General features: G+C 39.7%; 2 long non-coding RNA genes and 1 pseudogene across 3 annotated transcripts; 2 read left to right on the top strand and 1 right to left on the bottom strand.

Moving 5' to 3' along the window:
• Positions 1-534: 534 nt before the first annotated feature.
• LOC129480017 (uncharacterized) lies at positions 535-677 on the top strand (annotated as a pseudogene).
• A 6,805-nt stretch (positions 678-7,482) lies between these two features.
• Positions 7,483-11,708, bottom strand: LOC129478967 (uncharacterized). Its single transcript, XR_008656520.1, has 3 exons — positions 11,626-11,708; positions 9,282-9,382; positions 7,483-7,688 (listed from the first exon to the last, which is right to left on the bottom strand). It is a non-coding gene; the product is annotated as an uncharacterized lncRNA (long non-coding RNA).
• LOC129478966 (uncharacterized) lies at positions 11,432-15,255 on the top strand. Of its 2 annotated transcripts, none has more exons than XR_008656519.2 (3): positions 11,432-11,574; positions 11,869-12,116; positions 15,159-15,255. It is a non-coding gene; the product is annotated as an uncharacterized lncRNA (long non-coding RNA). The 2 variants fall into 2 exon arrangements; XR_010120196.1 differs by lacking the exon at positions 15,159-15,255 and adding an exon at positions 13,780-13,810.
• The last annotated feature ends 1,658 nt before the right edge of the window (positions 15,256-16,913 follow it).

The following is a 16,913-nucleotide window of genomic DNA, read 5'->3' as shown; positions in this document are numbered from 1 at the left end:
GCTTGATTCATTTCATGTTTATATCCTTCTGGAGTTCGTTCCTGGGCTCCTGGGAATTGCCTAGTTAGCAGTTAGGAAGGACTACTGGGTTACTACTGTTTTAACTGTGGCATGCCTGTCGTCTGTGGCTTTTCCTCTTTGGGAGAGAGTTAGGCTTTATTAAGAAACCTTCTAAACATATGGTTCTCCATTCTTTATCCACCAAAAGCAAACAAACAAAAAACATAAAACAAACAAACAAACATAAAAACAACCTGTGGTTGGTCAAATGAATTTTGAACACCTGAGTCCTTATGGGGTTAAAGTTTCTTTACCCTTGCTTTTCAATGAAGGAAAAATATATACTGAATATCTAGTCATATGCCAAAGCGTGCTCCCTATGTTTTTCCATTTAATCTTAAAAAAAGAAAGACACTGACAATAATAACAGTGTCCTAATTTCATAAATGAAGAAACCGAGACTGAGCATAAACCTAATTTAAATTGGAGATTCTAAGGAATCTTCATAGCTCATCATTATAGATTTACTTCCCTATTGCTTCTCAGTCTTTTGGCTAAGATCAAGTGTAGAATCTGTTCTTATCAGATTTACTTCCCTATGAAAATCTTTAAGAGGCAATGTGGTGCAACTCACATCACTAGATTTTAGAATATTAGACTTAAGTCTTTTACCAACTGCCTGACCTTGAGAAAAAAATATGAACCTCTCTGAATCTTACTTTCCTCCCCTTTGTAGAAGTGCAAAATTTGAATACAGAAATGGGAGACAGTACTTACTAATTCTGCATCTTAGGTCAGCTTTCTCCAAAGTAATGAGAGGTGACAGCGTGCTGGCAGTCCTCACAGCCCTCGCTTGCTCTTGGCGCCTCCACTGCCTGGGCTCCCACTTTGGCGGCACTTGAGGAGCCCTTCAGCCCACTGCTGCACTGTGGGAGCCCCTTTCTGGGCTGGCCAAGGTGGGAGCCAGCTCCCTCAGCTTGCAGGGAGGTGTGGAGGGAGAGGCGCAAGCGGGAACCGGGGCTGCGCGCGGTGCTTGCCACTTGCGGGCCAGCTGGAGTTCCGGGTGGGCGTGGGCTTGGCGGGCCTCACACTCGGAGCAGCCGGCTGGCCCTGCCGGCCCCGGGCAATGAGGGACTTAGCATCCAGGCCAGCGGCTGCGGAGTGTGTACTGGGTCCCCCAGCAGTGCCAGCCCACTGGCACTGCGCTCGATTTCTCGCCAGGCCTTAGCTGCCTTCCCACGGGGCAGGCCTCAGACCTGCAGCCTGTCATGCCTGAGCCTCCGACCCCCTCCCTGGGCTCCTGTGCGGCCAGAGCGTCCCCAACGAGCGCCACCCCCTACTCCACGGCGCCCAGTCCCATCAACCATCCAAGGGCTGAGGAGTGTGAGCGCAACTGGCAGGCAGCTCCGCCTGCAGCCCTGGTGCAGGATCTGCTGGGTGAAGCCAGCTGGGCTCCTGAGTCTGGTGGAGATGTGGAGAACCTTTATGTCTAGCTCAGGGATTGCAAATACACCAATCAGCACCCTGTGTCTAGCTCAGGTTCTGTGAATGCACCAATCGACACTCTGTATCTAGTGGCTCTGGTGGGACCTTGGAGAATCTTTATGTCTAGCTCAAGGTTTGTAAACACACCAATCAGCACCCTGTGTCTAGCTCAAGGTTTGTGAGTGCACCAGTCCACATTGTATCTAGATGCTCTGGTGGGGCCTTGGAGAACCTTTATGTCTAGCTCAGGGATTGTAAATGCACCAATCAGCGCCCTGTCAAAACAGACCACTCAGCTCCACCAATCAGCAGGATGTGGGTGGGGCCAGATAAGAGAATAAAAGCAGGCTGCCCAAGCCAGCAGTGGCAACCCACTCGGGTCCCCTTCCATACTGTGGAAGCTTTGTTCTTTTGCTCTTTGCAATAAATCTTGCTACTGTTCACTCTTTGGGTCCATGCTGCTTTTATGAGCTGTAACACTCACCGTGAAGGTCTGCAGCTTCACTCCTGAAGCCAGCGAGACCACGAGCCCACCAGGAGGAACGAACAACTCCAGACGCACCGCCTTAAGAGCTATAACACTCACCGCGAAGGTCTGCAGCTTCACTCCTGAAGCCAGCGAGACCACGAGCCCACCGGGAGAAATGAACAACTCCAGACGTGCCGCCTTAAGAGCTATAACACTCACCGCGAAGGTCTGCAGCTTCACTCCTGAAGCCAGCAAGACCACAAGCCCACCGGGAGGAACGAACAACTCCAGACGCGCCACCTTAAGAGCTATAACACTCACCACGAAGGTCTGCAGCTTCACTCCTTAGCCAGCGAGACCACAAACCCACCAGAAGGAAGAAACTCCGAACACATCCGAACATCAGAAGAAAGAACAACTCCAGACGCGCCACCTGAAGAGCTGTAACACTCACCACGAGGGTCCGCGGCTTCATTCTTGAAGTCAGTGAGACCAAGAACCCACTAACTCCGCACACAGTAGTGTCTGAAATGATAAATCAAACACATGGTATTTATTAAGAACGTGCTGTCAGGAAAGATCAATAAGGTAAAAGTGGGAGGAATGGGACAAAACCAAGCAAGGGCATGATTTTGGGCGAACCTTCACTATCAGCCTGATGCTGAGGAAACTCTAGAGCATGTTGTTCCTCAGAGTGTGTCCTAACTCAAGGCAAGTTTGTATAATAATCAAAGTGGGGCTATTTAGCATTATCCCAAATATTTATAATTTTTTGTTATAAGAAAATTCAAAATTCCCTCCTCTAGCTATTTTGAGATATACAATACAACACTGTTAACCATAGTCACCCTACTGGGCAACAGAAGACCAGAACTTATTCCTCTTATTTAACCATAACTTTGTATTCATTAACTAATCTCTCCCCATCCCACTCGCCTCTTCACTCTCCAGCCTCTGGTAACCACAGTTCTACTTTCTATTTCTATAAGGTCAATGTTTTTAGATTCCACATGTGTGTGAGATCATGTGTTTTTTGTCTTTTTGTGCCTGGCTTATTTCATCTACCATAATGTCCTCCAACTTTTCATGTTGCCATAAATGACAGGATTTCATTCTTTTTAACATCTGAATAGTATTCCATTGTGTATATCCACACATTTTCTTTATACATTTTATACATTCATCTGTTGATGGATACTTAGGCTGATTGTGTATCTTTATACATTTTATACATTCATCTGTTGATGGATACTTAGGTTGATTCCATATCTTGGGTATTGCTATAATAAACATGGGAGTGCAGATACCTCTTCAACATACTTATTTCATTTCCTTTGGATGTGTAATATCCAGTTGTGCAATTGTTGGATCATATGGTAACTTAGTTTTTAATTTTGTGGAAACTTTTCATACTGTTTTCCATTATGATTCTACAAATGTACATCCTCACCAACAGTGCATGAGTTTCTCTTTTTTAGCCATGCATGGTGGTGTGTGCCTGTAGTCTCAGCTACTCAGGAGGCTAATGCAGGAGGATCCACTTGAGCCTAAGAGTTCTAGGTTGCAGTTAGCCATGATCAGGCCACTGTACTCCAGCCTGGGCAACAGAGCAAGATTCTATCTCTAAAAGTAAAAATAATAATAATATATTTTTTGAAAAGTTGCCCTCTCTCTACATCCACACCAGCATTTGCGGATTTTTTTGTTTTGTTTTGATAATAGGCATTCTCAAAATGGGGTGAAGTGATATCTCATTGTGGTTTTGGTTTGCATTTCCTTGATGATTAGTGATATCACACGTTTTCATGTACCTGTTAGCCATTTGTATGTCTTCTTTTGAGAAATGTCTATTCAAGTATTTTGTCCATTTTTAGATTTGGTTATTTTTTTGCTATTGAGTTGTTTGAGTTTCTTATATATTCTGGATATTAGTCCTTTGTCAGATAGATGGTGGGCAAATTTTTCTATCATTATATAAGTTGCCTCTTCCGTCTGCTGATTGTTTCCTCTGCTGTGTAGAAGCTTTTTAGCTTGATGTAATTCCATTTGTCTATTTTTGCTTTTGTTTGCTTGTGCTTTCGAGTTCTTACTCAAAAAAAGTTATTGCTGAAGCCAATGTCATGAAATGTTTCCCGTTATGTTTTTTTCTGGTAGTTTTATCATTTTGGGTCTTACATTTAAGTCTTTAACCCATTTTGAGTTGATTTTTGTATTTGGTGAAAGATAGGAGTCTAGTTTTCATTTTTCTGCATATGAAGAAAACTGGATATACAGTTTTGCCAGCAGTATTTATTGAAGGGACTGTTCTTGATATCTTTGTTGAAAATCAATTTGCTGTCAGTGCATGGATTTATTTCTGTGTTCTCTATTCTGTTTCACTGTTCTGTTTTTAAGGCCAGTACCACACCATTTTGGTTACTATAGCTTTGTAGTATACTGAAAGTTAGGTAGTGTGATGTTTCCAGCTTTGTTATTTTTGCTCAAAATTGCTTTGGTGAATTGTATATTTAAAACAAGTAAACTTTACAGCATGTTAATTATATCTCAGTAAAATTTTTACAAATTGCTAGTGAAATATCTGCAATGTCTAATATAGGCAAATCATAATCTTCTCCAGATGATCATGTCTTCATCTCAGGACTCACTGGGTTCTTCTAGATGAAACCTCACTGAAGATGAGCTCACAATTTTTAATTACAAAGCACACAACAAAATAATTCAACATGAGTAACAGCAGAAATACTAAAAAGAAGGGTTAAATCCCCTAATTTTTATTCTGTCTTTATCAGTTACTTAACATCTCTGAACCAGTTTTCTCCTCTGTATCAAGGGGGACAATAATAGTACCTAGCCTATAGGGTTTATTGTAAGGATTCAATGAACAACAGTGATTTAAGCATTAAAAATGGTGCTTGAAACAGAGAAATGCATGCTGTATAAATACTAAGTATAATTAGCCGTCAACAACAAAAAAGGAAAAATAAAAGCAGCTGAATTGAAAAACTGGAAACTGATATATAAACATATAAAAATAATTCACAGGTGAAACAACCACAGTCAATACACATGTCAATGGGTGTTTGACTTCACACAGGAACCAATACATGTGCCTTACATTTTACAAGATGTGTTATTTTTATCCTATTAAGTTGGCATAGATTGAACTATTTTTTTGTATATTACCCAGAGGTTGGCATAAAAATATAAGAATGGGCTTTGCAACAAACACTTGGAGAAAACGTAAATTGGAACAAACCCTTCTAATGTGTATTTATTTAGGCAAGTTTGTGAAAAACTATTTTATATTATGAAATATTTCACTATATATTTTAAGAGCCAAGGGCAAGTGAAATTAGCTTATTTTAATGGAAAATTATACAGAACACATAAGAGATATTCTCATAAAAAAGAGATAACACAGCATACCATAGACTACGGTATGATCTCCTAGGCTCCAAGCTGCACACAGGGACAGGTTGCTGTGAACAATATGGTTGCTCAGAAACGCAAGTTTGAGTTTATTCCACCTTTAATTGAAGCTGTAGATCTTTGAGTGTTCTGGCTTAATGCAGAAGTATAAATCTCAGCCCTTACCCTGAGCATGCACAGATTCTCCTCTCCTGACTCCACTGGAGCTTGAACCCCAATTTTTCCAGCATGAAGACCCCAAACAACAGCCCCCAACATTTTTCCCCACCTTGACCCTGCCCTCCTAGGGCAGCTACAGCATCCACTTTTTTGCTCATTATCTAGATCTCAGTTCCTTTTATCACTTTCGCTGGATGAGATTTGAAAAGCATGTTGGTCATTTTAAAATCAGATGTTTGTTTTTTGCCATAGAATAGGAAATTGAAAAGCTCCACTGCTACACATCACTTAGAAACCCTAGATACAATAAGAGGTCCTATGAAACATACAACTGAATTCACAACCCTCTTATATCTAGGGTTGTGTAGCAGTGAAGCTTTTCAATTTTCCATTCTATTCTATGGCAAAAAAAAAATGAACATCTGATTTCAAAGTGACTAACACACTTTTCAAATCTCATGGTCCTATAATTCTAGGATAAAAACCTAAAATTACACATAATGAAAAGCCTATTTGAATGTATGAAAACATGAGAATACAAAGGATTGTTGCATTTGATCAAGCACTGGAATACTCCAGGTTTTTACCTCTTTCTAAAGCTGTCTATAGAGTCTTCCTCTGTGCTGTCTTAGGGCCCACACGCACATAACTCTATGACTTATCACATTGTTTGACATTGTCAGTTTAGAAGTCTGTTATTCCCAGATTGTGTCCTCTCTAGAAGCTAGAATGTTTTCTCCCATAACTGTGTCCTGTTGCCTAGAACTGTATCTGCCACAAGTATATATATGTTCTCTGTGCATGCTTGCTGAAAAAAATAAATGAATTTCTTTTTACAAAATTTTCTGACGGGGTGGTAGGAGAAAAGGTCATAGATGCAACCCTTTGGATCAACTGGAATAAATGATGCATTTTTTATTTCACAAATATTAACTGAACACCTAATACAACTGTAACTTCTTTTTAGGTACTAAAAGTATACTTATTTTAATGAAATAGTTCTTTTTGTCAGAAATTTCATTTATATGTCATATCAGTATATATGTATATGTCTTCCTTATAATTAAAATTTATATTCCATATCCATATATATATATCTTCCTTATAATTAAAATGTAAACTCCATATTAGTATGTGTACATATATATATATATGTATATTCCTTATAAATAATTAACATGTTTTATATATGATCTGAAGACAAACACTTCAGTGTGGTAGCAGAAACACCTGCTGGAGAAACCAGCCTGGGTTAGATATTTTCTAAATATGTGACCTTCAGCAAGTTACTTTCCTTTACCAAGTATCAGTTTTCTTTTACATGCTTTGCAGAGTAGTTATGAGCATTATAAATAACATCAATAAACTACCTGGCCCATAGTAGGTGCTCAATAAATCATAGCTGTCACTATTACATCATGAGAATAATTTTCCAATGTGAGGGTTAACTCCCTTGTTGAATCTGTTTTCCATGTTCAGGGCCTAGCATTTGTTTTTGTTAAAATAGGGCACACTGTGACTTCCTGTTACTGATTCTAATCCCATGAAACACACCCATGATGAATAATTATGCCAGTTAGGACAAGACAAGATTGAGCTCACATATTTTTTTAGAGATCAAGTAAATATAAAGCACACCAACTGTATTGGCATTTCCAAATCAGAGCCAGCAGTGGAAATATAGATAATGTTGATGCCTTGAAATTCCCTAAAAAACAAACTTACTTGATATGACAGAAAGTCTATTACATTGGCTTCTGAGAAAACCTCACGATGTCCAGACAGGCCCTTAGGGCATCAAGGGCTGAAGCATCTCACTGCCTCCTGTCTCTAAGCAGATAGTGTCTCACAGGGATATTTTACTGCATTACCACATTACTCTCATCTGGTGCCAAGCATGTGCTGGAAAAGCCAACAGGAAATGAAAGCTAGCTAATTTGTAAATTTTTCTCATGACTTTTATGTCTCAATGTATGCTTTCATTGATCTCGCAGAGTTCTTGGGGCTGGAATGGAGAACAATGACTTCAGGCAATGTGTGGTCTGACCTTGGCAGAGGCCTTTCCTTTTGGCTTTTCCTGGTCAAAATGGTTCAGACTCCCTTGAGTGAGCAGCACAGCCACAGAAGAATCCCATCTCTTTTCTGCCTATTTATTTGGATAAAGGCATGGAAAGATGTGCGGGGAGAATATCAGACTTGGAGTTCTACCACATATGAGTTTAGAGGTCTTGAGCAAATCATTTTATATTCCCAGGCCTTCATTTGTATTTATAAAATAGGGTCAATATCTAGTTTTTGGAACTGAAATCAGAATCCTTTGATACAATACTTGCAAAAATCATTTATAAGTGTTAAATCCCTGTACCCATGGTGGGGGCTTGTTTATCTGGCCATTGCTGTCACTAGGGAGACGAAACACCCTTCATCTCTGAGGCTAATGTCATTCCTAACACTGGCTTGTCTACAGTGTGGGCAACAGGCTAGAAATAAGACTGTGAAAACATCTTGTATTATGTTCTTCACATATATTTATCCTCACCAAACATCTGTAAGTATCTCAACATACTGAGTATTGAAAGATATTGTGATTTATCCACAATTGTTAAAGGCTCCTGAAAACCCTACTGCATCACAGTAATTCACTATCTCAATCTGTGATGCTGGTATCTATTTAATTCTGCAAATCATTATAGAGGCACAGCACCTGTATTAGGCAAGGTTCTCCACTGAAAAAGAACTTCAGTCTTTGCCCTCAAGGCTTTCAAATGATTGGAAGACAGCCCCTCTAAACACACACACACACACACACACACACACACACATCATGGAGGATAAACTGCATCACTGAAAGTCTGATTTAAATACTAATCACATCTAAAAAATACCTACACAGCAACATCTAGACTGGCATTGGACCAAAAAAATGGGCCCTATACTTAGCCAAATTGACATGTAAAATTAACCATCACAGCACCAAACACTATAGTATTTCCAAGTGGCAAGAACTGGGTAGTGGTTTGTAAACGAGAAGGCATGGGGTGCACATGATCGTGGTCTCAAATATCTAAATGGCAGTTGCGAAGCAGGGCTTACTTTTAGAGGTTGCTGAAGGCCCAACAAAGACTAAGAAATGCAGCTCCAGAGAGAGAAGGGCAAAATAAGAAAGAACGTTCTATTAGCTGATAGAAGGTTCAAACTCGTGTCAAATTCTAGCTGTATTATTTCAATGGAGGCTTCAAAATATAGCTGGGCTTTTGTGCCCAGTGAATGCTGCCCAGGGATGGTATGCTGCACAGATAGGACGGCTCAAGGTAGCACCTAAGTTCCCTCTAAAGAATGGGATTCTAAGATGTCAAAGAGATGTTGTGAATCACCTAGAGCAATTTTCAAACCCCACTTCCTTCCTGTGTAATGTGCTTTTCTCTTAATGAGGCCGCAGAATATCTCCTTTCAAGAAGCAGGTATAAACATGCTTTTTCCTGTTGGAGACATTTGTTTTCAGAGGTGCTGATTCCTATCTAAGACTCATTTTGGACTGATTGTTTTCTCATTATCATGTCAAAGCAAGACTGTAGAAAGTAAAAATTGGCATTATATTCTTGAATTAGTACCCTCTTTCTTTGGTATACTGAGCTTTTACTAGATAAGCTTGAAAACTGGAATTCAAATTGTTTTAATCACCCTTCAAATTATTGCACTCAACTCTACTAGAAAGAAAGAAATAAGATTATTTACTCACATAGTTCAAGTTTCTCTAAATTTGATGACATGGTCCTGCTCTGTCCTTGACTCATTCTCTGATCTTAGGTAAGTTAACTTCTTCATATCTCAGTTCCCCATCTGTAAAACGAATATATTAGTTCTATGGAATCACTCATTTGTTAGGTTATTTCTGACTCTTTATTTTCAGTGACGCTGACTTATCTTTAGAAACCTTATAGAACTCTATTAAAGCACAGCATATGGAACTATTGATACATCCTTATGTTATATGAGATTTACCAATATTTTCTGCTTGTAAACAAAATCTGTTAGAATAATAAAGCTTCTCATACAAGTGTTGACCAATGCTGAATCCTGGCATCATAAAGAAATGCTGCTATTTTTCTATTATAAAGAGCACATTCAAAAAACCTGACTTTTTTTCAACTACAAGGTATTCACAGGTACAATTGTGTTCACTGGGTACTGATCTGATTGGAAAAATAATTCCCAAATAGTCTCATTCAATGGCTTTAAATGTGTTCACTCTGTTATCCCATACTGTTCATCTTTATTTATTTATTTTTACCATGTATGTCCCTTTGTGAGGTTCATGAAATTCTTATTTCCAGGGTAGAATTACAAAGAAGGGAGCAATTGAAAACATCTGCTCTGCTTTCAAACACTGACAGGCACCTCCATCACACTCCTTTCTGCTGCTGGAAAATTACGTACAGCTAGAGGCAGAATTGTTTTTACCTTTGACTGGGGTTCTCTTCTTGGCAGCGAATTAATGAAATGCACGGAATAAAAAGCTGTTTCTCGCCCACTGAATGGATGTACCTGTCACTCGATCTGATAAGGAACACCTATCCCACGCAAGATAGAAGTGGCAGATATCTTAGTTAGTTGACTATTCTAATGATTCTGTTTGTTTTCCTAAAGCTCAGGCTGTTTGAGGCAGTGTAAATAATGGATTTTGTCTATGTTGCTATAGGGTGAGGAGAGGAAGGAAAGAAAAGAGCTGCTCCTACCATGAGTTTCTGAAGTGGATGAAGGCTGTAGATGCAGAGGAAATTATCCGCTTCACTGCAGATAGTCTCGACAGCAGCGCCAATGAAGTTACTGAGAGTTGTATTATTAAAAACACCTATCATTTGCTGAGCATTTACATATAGAAGGTGCGATGAAAAGCAATTCAAACAGACTCGATCCTCATGAAGTCTTTCTGAGTTTGGTATTATTTTTCCTTCTTTTTTTTTTCAGTTGAAGAAACAGGCTGCAAGGCCAGAGCTATAATGTTAAAAAGGTGAAGACTCAGGATCCAAACTCAGCTGCAGGTGATACCAAAATCTGTGCTCCTAACTGCTACACGGTAGACGGACTTTAGAGGCAAACACACACCTAGGCAAGAAAGCAAATCTACAGCTAATGTGTCCTGAACTTTGGCCAAAATATTTCATCTCTCTCAAGCTCAATTTTCGCACACGTAAATTATAGATAATCATAATTACCACATAGAGTGGTTATTGGAATTAAATTCATAACACATTGAAATGCTGGTTGAAGTGTCTGATGTACAATAGGTTCTCAGAAAGTGGGTGTCAGTTCACCTTTTTGGACATATTCAAAGGGGACAGCCACTTGGTAGATATTTTATTTAGCATTACTACCCCTTGTGGGAGAGAGGTGGATAAGAAGCCTTTCTAATGTCTTCCAGCCCAGAGCATTCATGTCATCAATCATTTGTTCAGGATAACACAAACTTGCTCTGTCTGCCTCCTAGCTCAGGGATCTTACTTCACTCTCAAAGGTATAAGAAACAGAGAAGGTATAAATTGTTCAAACTTTTCTAATAAGATCATGAAACCTCAAATCTAAAAGCTTTACATTGTCAAATGTAAAGTCCCTTCAATGTCCACTTATAAGAACAAAAAAGAAAACCTTACTCTGAAAAATTAATGCACTGTTTGAATTTTTCCTTGGGAAAGGAGAGACATAGACGTGGTAAAGGGGGAGAGGAAACGTTAGGGCACAGGGGATTCTGGTCTGGTCCTGCAGCCTCTCCTTTTGTGACTCCACCTATTACGGGGGAAGAGACCGGAGTTACTACGAGTTACCGGCGGACGTATCCGTCCACGTCTGCAGCAACGTCAATTCTTGCCTCCTAAGAAGGAAGAGTTCGACTGAAGGGCACAAAGCAGAAAAAGCGACTGAGTCAAGTTCCAGAGCAGGAATGAAAGTTCATTTTAAAATGCCTTAGAACAGGAAAGAAATGAAGGTGTGCATGGAAAAGACCCACGCAGGCACACGAAGGTTAAAGAGAGAAAGTCAGTGCCCCGTTTAACTGTAATCTTGGGACTTTCCCAAGGGAAACTCACCTCTTTCCCACGATTCTTCCCTTAGGGTGGGCTGTCCGCATGCACAGAGCCCTCCTTAGCCTTGGGAAGTGAGCATGCGTCATGTGTTAAAGGAGTTATTGGCATGCCCCTCCGAAGCTTTTTTCCTTTTCCTGGTGGAGTGTACCCGGAAGATCATACTTCGCCATTTTCCTCTTAATACGCATGCCCAGGAAGTTTCTTCTCCCTGGGCTCTGCTTTCATTGACTGTTTTGTTGTTAACAGGTGTGGACTATCAGGAAATGGCCTCTCCCTGACGCTGCTAAATCATCACTCTCAGAGAGGCAATGTGAGAATTGCCAAACCAGCACCTGACACTTCTAGTGCGTGGGGGAAGAGCTGTCTTCTCTCTGGCTCACGCGTAACTACCTACCTGTAACACATCCTAGATGCCTATCTGGACTTAGCGTTTTCATCTTTTAAATGAGCAAATTAACGTAATACTAGAGGATCACTGGAAACTTTCCAATCCAGTGGGTTTGATTCTCCCATCTACCTCTCTTTCTGTCCCTGCCCTTGGATCTCCTGTACTTCTTACGATATTGTGATGGCTTAATTTTATGTGTCAACTTAATTGGACCATGCAATGCCCAGATATTTAGTCACACAATATTCTGGGTGTTTCCTTAAGAGTGCTTTTAGATGAGGTTAACATTTAAATTGTTAAACTGAGTAAAGCAGATGGCCCTCCCTAATGTGAATGGGCCTCACCAAATCAGTTGAAGGTCTGAGTAGAACAGAAAGGCTGACCCTCCCCCAGGTAAGAGAGGATTTTTCCTGCTTAATGGCCTTCAAACTGGAACATCAGCATTTTGCCTCCCTTCACACCTAAACTGGGGTTCAAGTCTGCTGGCCTTAGGACTGAAACTCAACCATCAGCCTGAGTCTCCAGGTTGTGAACTCACCCTGCAGACTTGCAAACCGTGACACTTGCCAGCCTCCAAAATTACAGGTGTCAATTTCTTATGGTAAATCTCTTCATGTAAAAGCTCACACACACACACACACACACACACACCACACACAAAGCTTATCTGTCCTAAAGAATCTTCACTCTGAAGCCTAATAAATTCAATTTAAGACAATAGTACAGTAGAAACGACTGGCAAGTCACAATAAGTAACATTAGCAATATATAATTAAACATTTGCAAACATTCTTTATACTCACCTATTCTTTGATATTTCCATTTCCAACTAACCCCACTGAGCAGATTAATGCAATCCTACTTTCCAGATTAAAAAAGAAAAAAAGGAAGTTGAGAGTGATCCTTGGCCATATAGCAGAGATAGATTTCAAATTGCAATTGTCCTCAATACACAGGGACATACCTTTCTATTGCACCACAACGAATTTCTAACTGATACTTGTACTTAACAGAGACCTTTGAAAACTCACTTTAAAGCAATGAATAACCCAGCTGAGTCCAGTTAAGTAGCCTGACAGAGGAGAATGATGCCTATGGTCTATGGTTGCTTTGCAGTGAAGATCTGTCCTTGGTACAGAATTTTGCCAAACCAGCACTTGACACTTCTAGTGCGTGGGGGAAGAGCAAAAATTTTTCATAGGTGCAAAAATTGTAATCCTGATTACCCTGCTCAATGGAGATCAGAGTGGTAGAGCAGCAGTTGAAAATACAGCAGAATGAAATGCTTACCTTATCTTAGGCTCTGATGTCAGAATTTCTCTTCAGGATAAAATTATTTTTTAAAATAGAAAATACCTTAATAAGTTCCTTGGGATGACTTAGTGAAGGGAAAGATCCAAAGACAATTATTTCTGTGCAACAAAAAAATGATCCCTCACAAGACTCCATTAAATCAGGATGAATTTTTGTTTCCCTTCTGGAAATAAGAGCTGGAGCTCAGCTTATGGGGAAGAGATTAGAGACAAGAGGCAGGAAGATCAAAATAGGTTGAGATGATGAGGTAGAGGGGACAGTGAAAACATTTTAGTGTCTGGACAACTGAAAATATTTTCAGCACACTGCAGACTAAGACTTGAGTAGTGAGGTTTTTGGGGATAAAGAGTTAAGATGTGGAACAAAAGGGAACACATAGATGCTGAAGTTAGGAGACAAAGATGATTTTGAGAACAAAAAAAAATCCTAGCAACTAACAAAAATCTTGAAATCAGCTTCGGATCTGAGTATAAATCTGAAGGCTGAAATAAATATTGAAATCTCAAGATTCAGAAAGGCCCTGCCTATTATCTGGGTTACAGTTCTACACAGGTGGGTAGAAAGATTCCAAGGTAAATTTGTCTCTTCTACTCCCCCTCTACATTTTTTACACCATAGGAAAATCAGAAAAGTTGCCTGTTAGCTAGATGGCAGCTTCCGTGTAACAATATCTACATGTCGTAGATTGAAAGGGGATTAAATTCTTCCCACTGTGCCTAGCATTGTGAGATTTCATCCTTGAGAGCATCTAGCAGTGGGAATGATTTAAGATGACAGCACAGCTTACTGTTCTATCCTTCAAATCTTTCCCACGTCCATCCTGACCACTGTAACAGTGTGTCTGGTATATTGCATTCCACTGTGGTTGAAAGATGCATCCGGGGTCTGTAGTGTATCCCCCTTCCTCATGTTTCCATTACTCAGGGAACATTTTCGAAAGATGAGATCTGCTCAATTTTGGAATAGTTTCCAGAGGGATGTGGCAAAGTGCCGCATCATTTTATTTACTTAAAATTAGACCAGAGCAAGGAATCCCAGTGTCCCACTCTGAGCAGTTTTGTACCGGTGGGAGGATAGGGAAGAGAATCATGCCCATTTGCTGCTGGAATACAAGAGGGGCTCTTCATCATTACTTCATATGACTCCCCAATTCTGATAATTGCCATTTCAAATATTGGTCTTCTTGTAGAGAACACAAATTGTATTTTTTTCTAAGTTTCTTCCTTTCTGCTCCTACTTCTCACCTAGCATTATCATACTGTCTTCACTAATATAAGTTCCAGTTGAATTGGAGAGCACTTAATGGAAAAACAATAACTTTACAAACTAATGCCCTGTTCCCCAAGTTCTAAGAAGCCAACTACAGATTGTGTTTGTTAAAGATTTAAAATGTACCCTCATTGCAAATGGATGTATTAGTGAACTTGGGCTGTCATAAAAAGTACTATAGACTGGGAGGTTTAAACCATTGAAAATTTACTCTCTTGCAGTTCTGGAGGCTGGAAGTCTAAGATCAAAGTGCCAGCATGGTCACGTTTAGGCAAGAACTCTCTTCCTGGCTTACAGATGAACACCTTCTGACTATGTCTTCCCATAGCAGAGGGAGAAAGATCTGTTTCTCTTCTCAGAGGCTACTTTCTTGTTGGATTAGGGTTTCACCCTATGGCCTCATTTAACCTTAATTACCTCCTAAAGACCCTATCCCCAGATACAGTCACACTGAAAGTTAGGGCTTCAACATTTGATAGGGTGGGAGGGGCTGGGGAGAGCACACAATTCCATTTATAGCACTGAGATTTCCAATGCCTAAAACACTTAATTTCTCAATCCACAGAGACGGATCTCAAAAAAGAAATCAAAACTGGCTTAGATTTCCCAAGGATTTCCATATCTATATACTAGAAGAGAACTCAGACTTATGCATTTGAGAAGGGTAAGTTCAGTGATCTGATTTGTTCTTTTCATGTGCCCATTTATGGATTGGAAAAAATTCAACATTTGGAGAGAACAGATTGAGTTCTAATCCTGGTCATATTACTAATTTGATTTATGACCTCAGCTTTTTCCATCTGTAAAATGAATCCTTCTCTTTAGATTCCTTCCCACCCTGATAGTTCAGAAATCTGAGAACTATGGATTGGCATTAGTATTCATTTTGGCATAGACATTCTGATTATCAAAATTCAAAGAATGCTCCAATACCAAAGGGTCTACATTTTTATTGGCCTCATGACCAAGACACTGGAACTGAGAGGCCCTAAGTAGCACGTTGGAATCAGACTTTCAGGGCAGAGGTGGAAGACAATACACCACAGTCTAGAAGTGACATTGGGGGCCAACAGGTAGAAAGATTCATGGGCCAAAAGGGGCAGTTCCTGGAGTGCTCTTCCTGCCTGCTGTTTTATGTCTTGTGGGGTCACTGGGATAGAGGAGACAATAGAGTGATTTATAGTCTAGAATTTTGGTAAAGGATAGAATAATAATAGTTAACCCTTAACTAACAGGTATTTTCTAAATGCTAGATATTTTATAAGTACTTTATTTTTATTATATTTAATAATAAATTCTGACCAGAGAGCTTGAAGTAAGTACCATTTTTATCCTTACATTTCGGAAAAAGGAAAATAGCACTTTAAAGAAATTAAACAAGTTGTCCAAAATCACGTAGCCGAGAGGAGCAGAACTCAGATTCAGTTGACCTTTGATCTCCCAATTCCTATTCCATTCTGCCATACCAGGAAAACTGAGTCTCAGTAACGGGGCCCATGTTTTCTCCACTATGCAGTGTTCCAAGATAGTGGCAATTAATACGACTTTTTACCTCCAGCATTTATACCTTGTAAAAAATTCTTGAATGTAGAAAAACACAGAGTGATAGCAAACTCCAAATGAGGATTCTCAAATTCAATCAGAATAGGGGCATCTTCATGGAAGAAAAAAAGTAGAGAACGAGACCCAAAGACTAAGCATGAGTTATGAAAGTGTCTATGGGAGAAACACAGTGAAAGAAGAGAAGGATGAAATATTCCAGGCCTCAAGAAGGTGCTTATACCAAAAGCTATTGGTTTCCCCCTCTCAGTTACTCCAAGATCCCAAACGGCTATACTTGCTAAATGTGTGTAATGTACACTATTTGGGTGGTTACACTAAAAATCCGGACTTCACCACTGTTTAATATATCCTTGTAGCAAAACTGCACTGTGCTACTTAAATTTATATAAATAAGTAGATAAATAAATATATTCTGAGTACCATAACGCTTATCTGTATCATAGCCTGCTCATCATATTCTAATTGCATATTTATTCATCTGTGTTTACTGACAGTGAATTCCTTGAAAACATGGTCCTTGTATTTCTTATCTTTCTGTCCCTTGTACCAAGCATAAAATAAATGTCCAATGCTTATTGAATGTTCAATGCTTGTTGAATCACTAAATAAATTAAGGACTCCTGACTTCACCCCTGACTAGCTATTTGTCTTGGATTTACTATTTAATCTTGTCCAATCAATGTTTTCTTGCCACTGCATAAGTACCACGTAGCTCTGCTAGGCATTAGAGGAGTGATAAGGCAAAATGCATGGTTTC

Source organism: Symphalangus syndactylus, chromosome 3, assembly GCF_028878055.3.
Source record: "Symphalangus syndactylus isolate Jambi chromosome 3, NHGRI_mSymSyn1-v2.1_pri, whole genome shotgun sequence".
Lineage (NCBI taxonomy): Eukaryota > Metazoa > Chordata > Mammalia > Primates > Hylobatidae > Symphalangus > Symphalangus syndactylus.
This window is presented reverse-complemented; position numbering and strand designations above follow the sequence as displayed.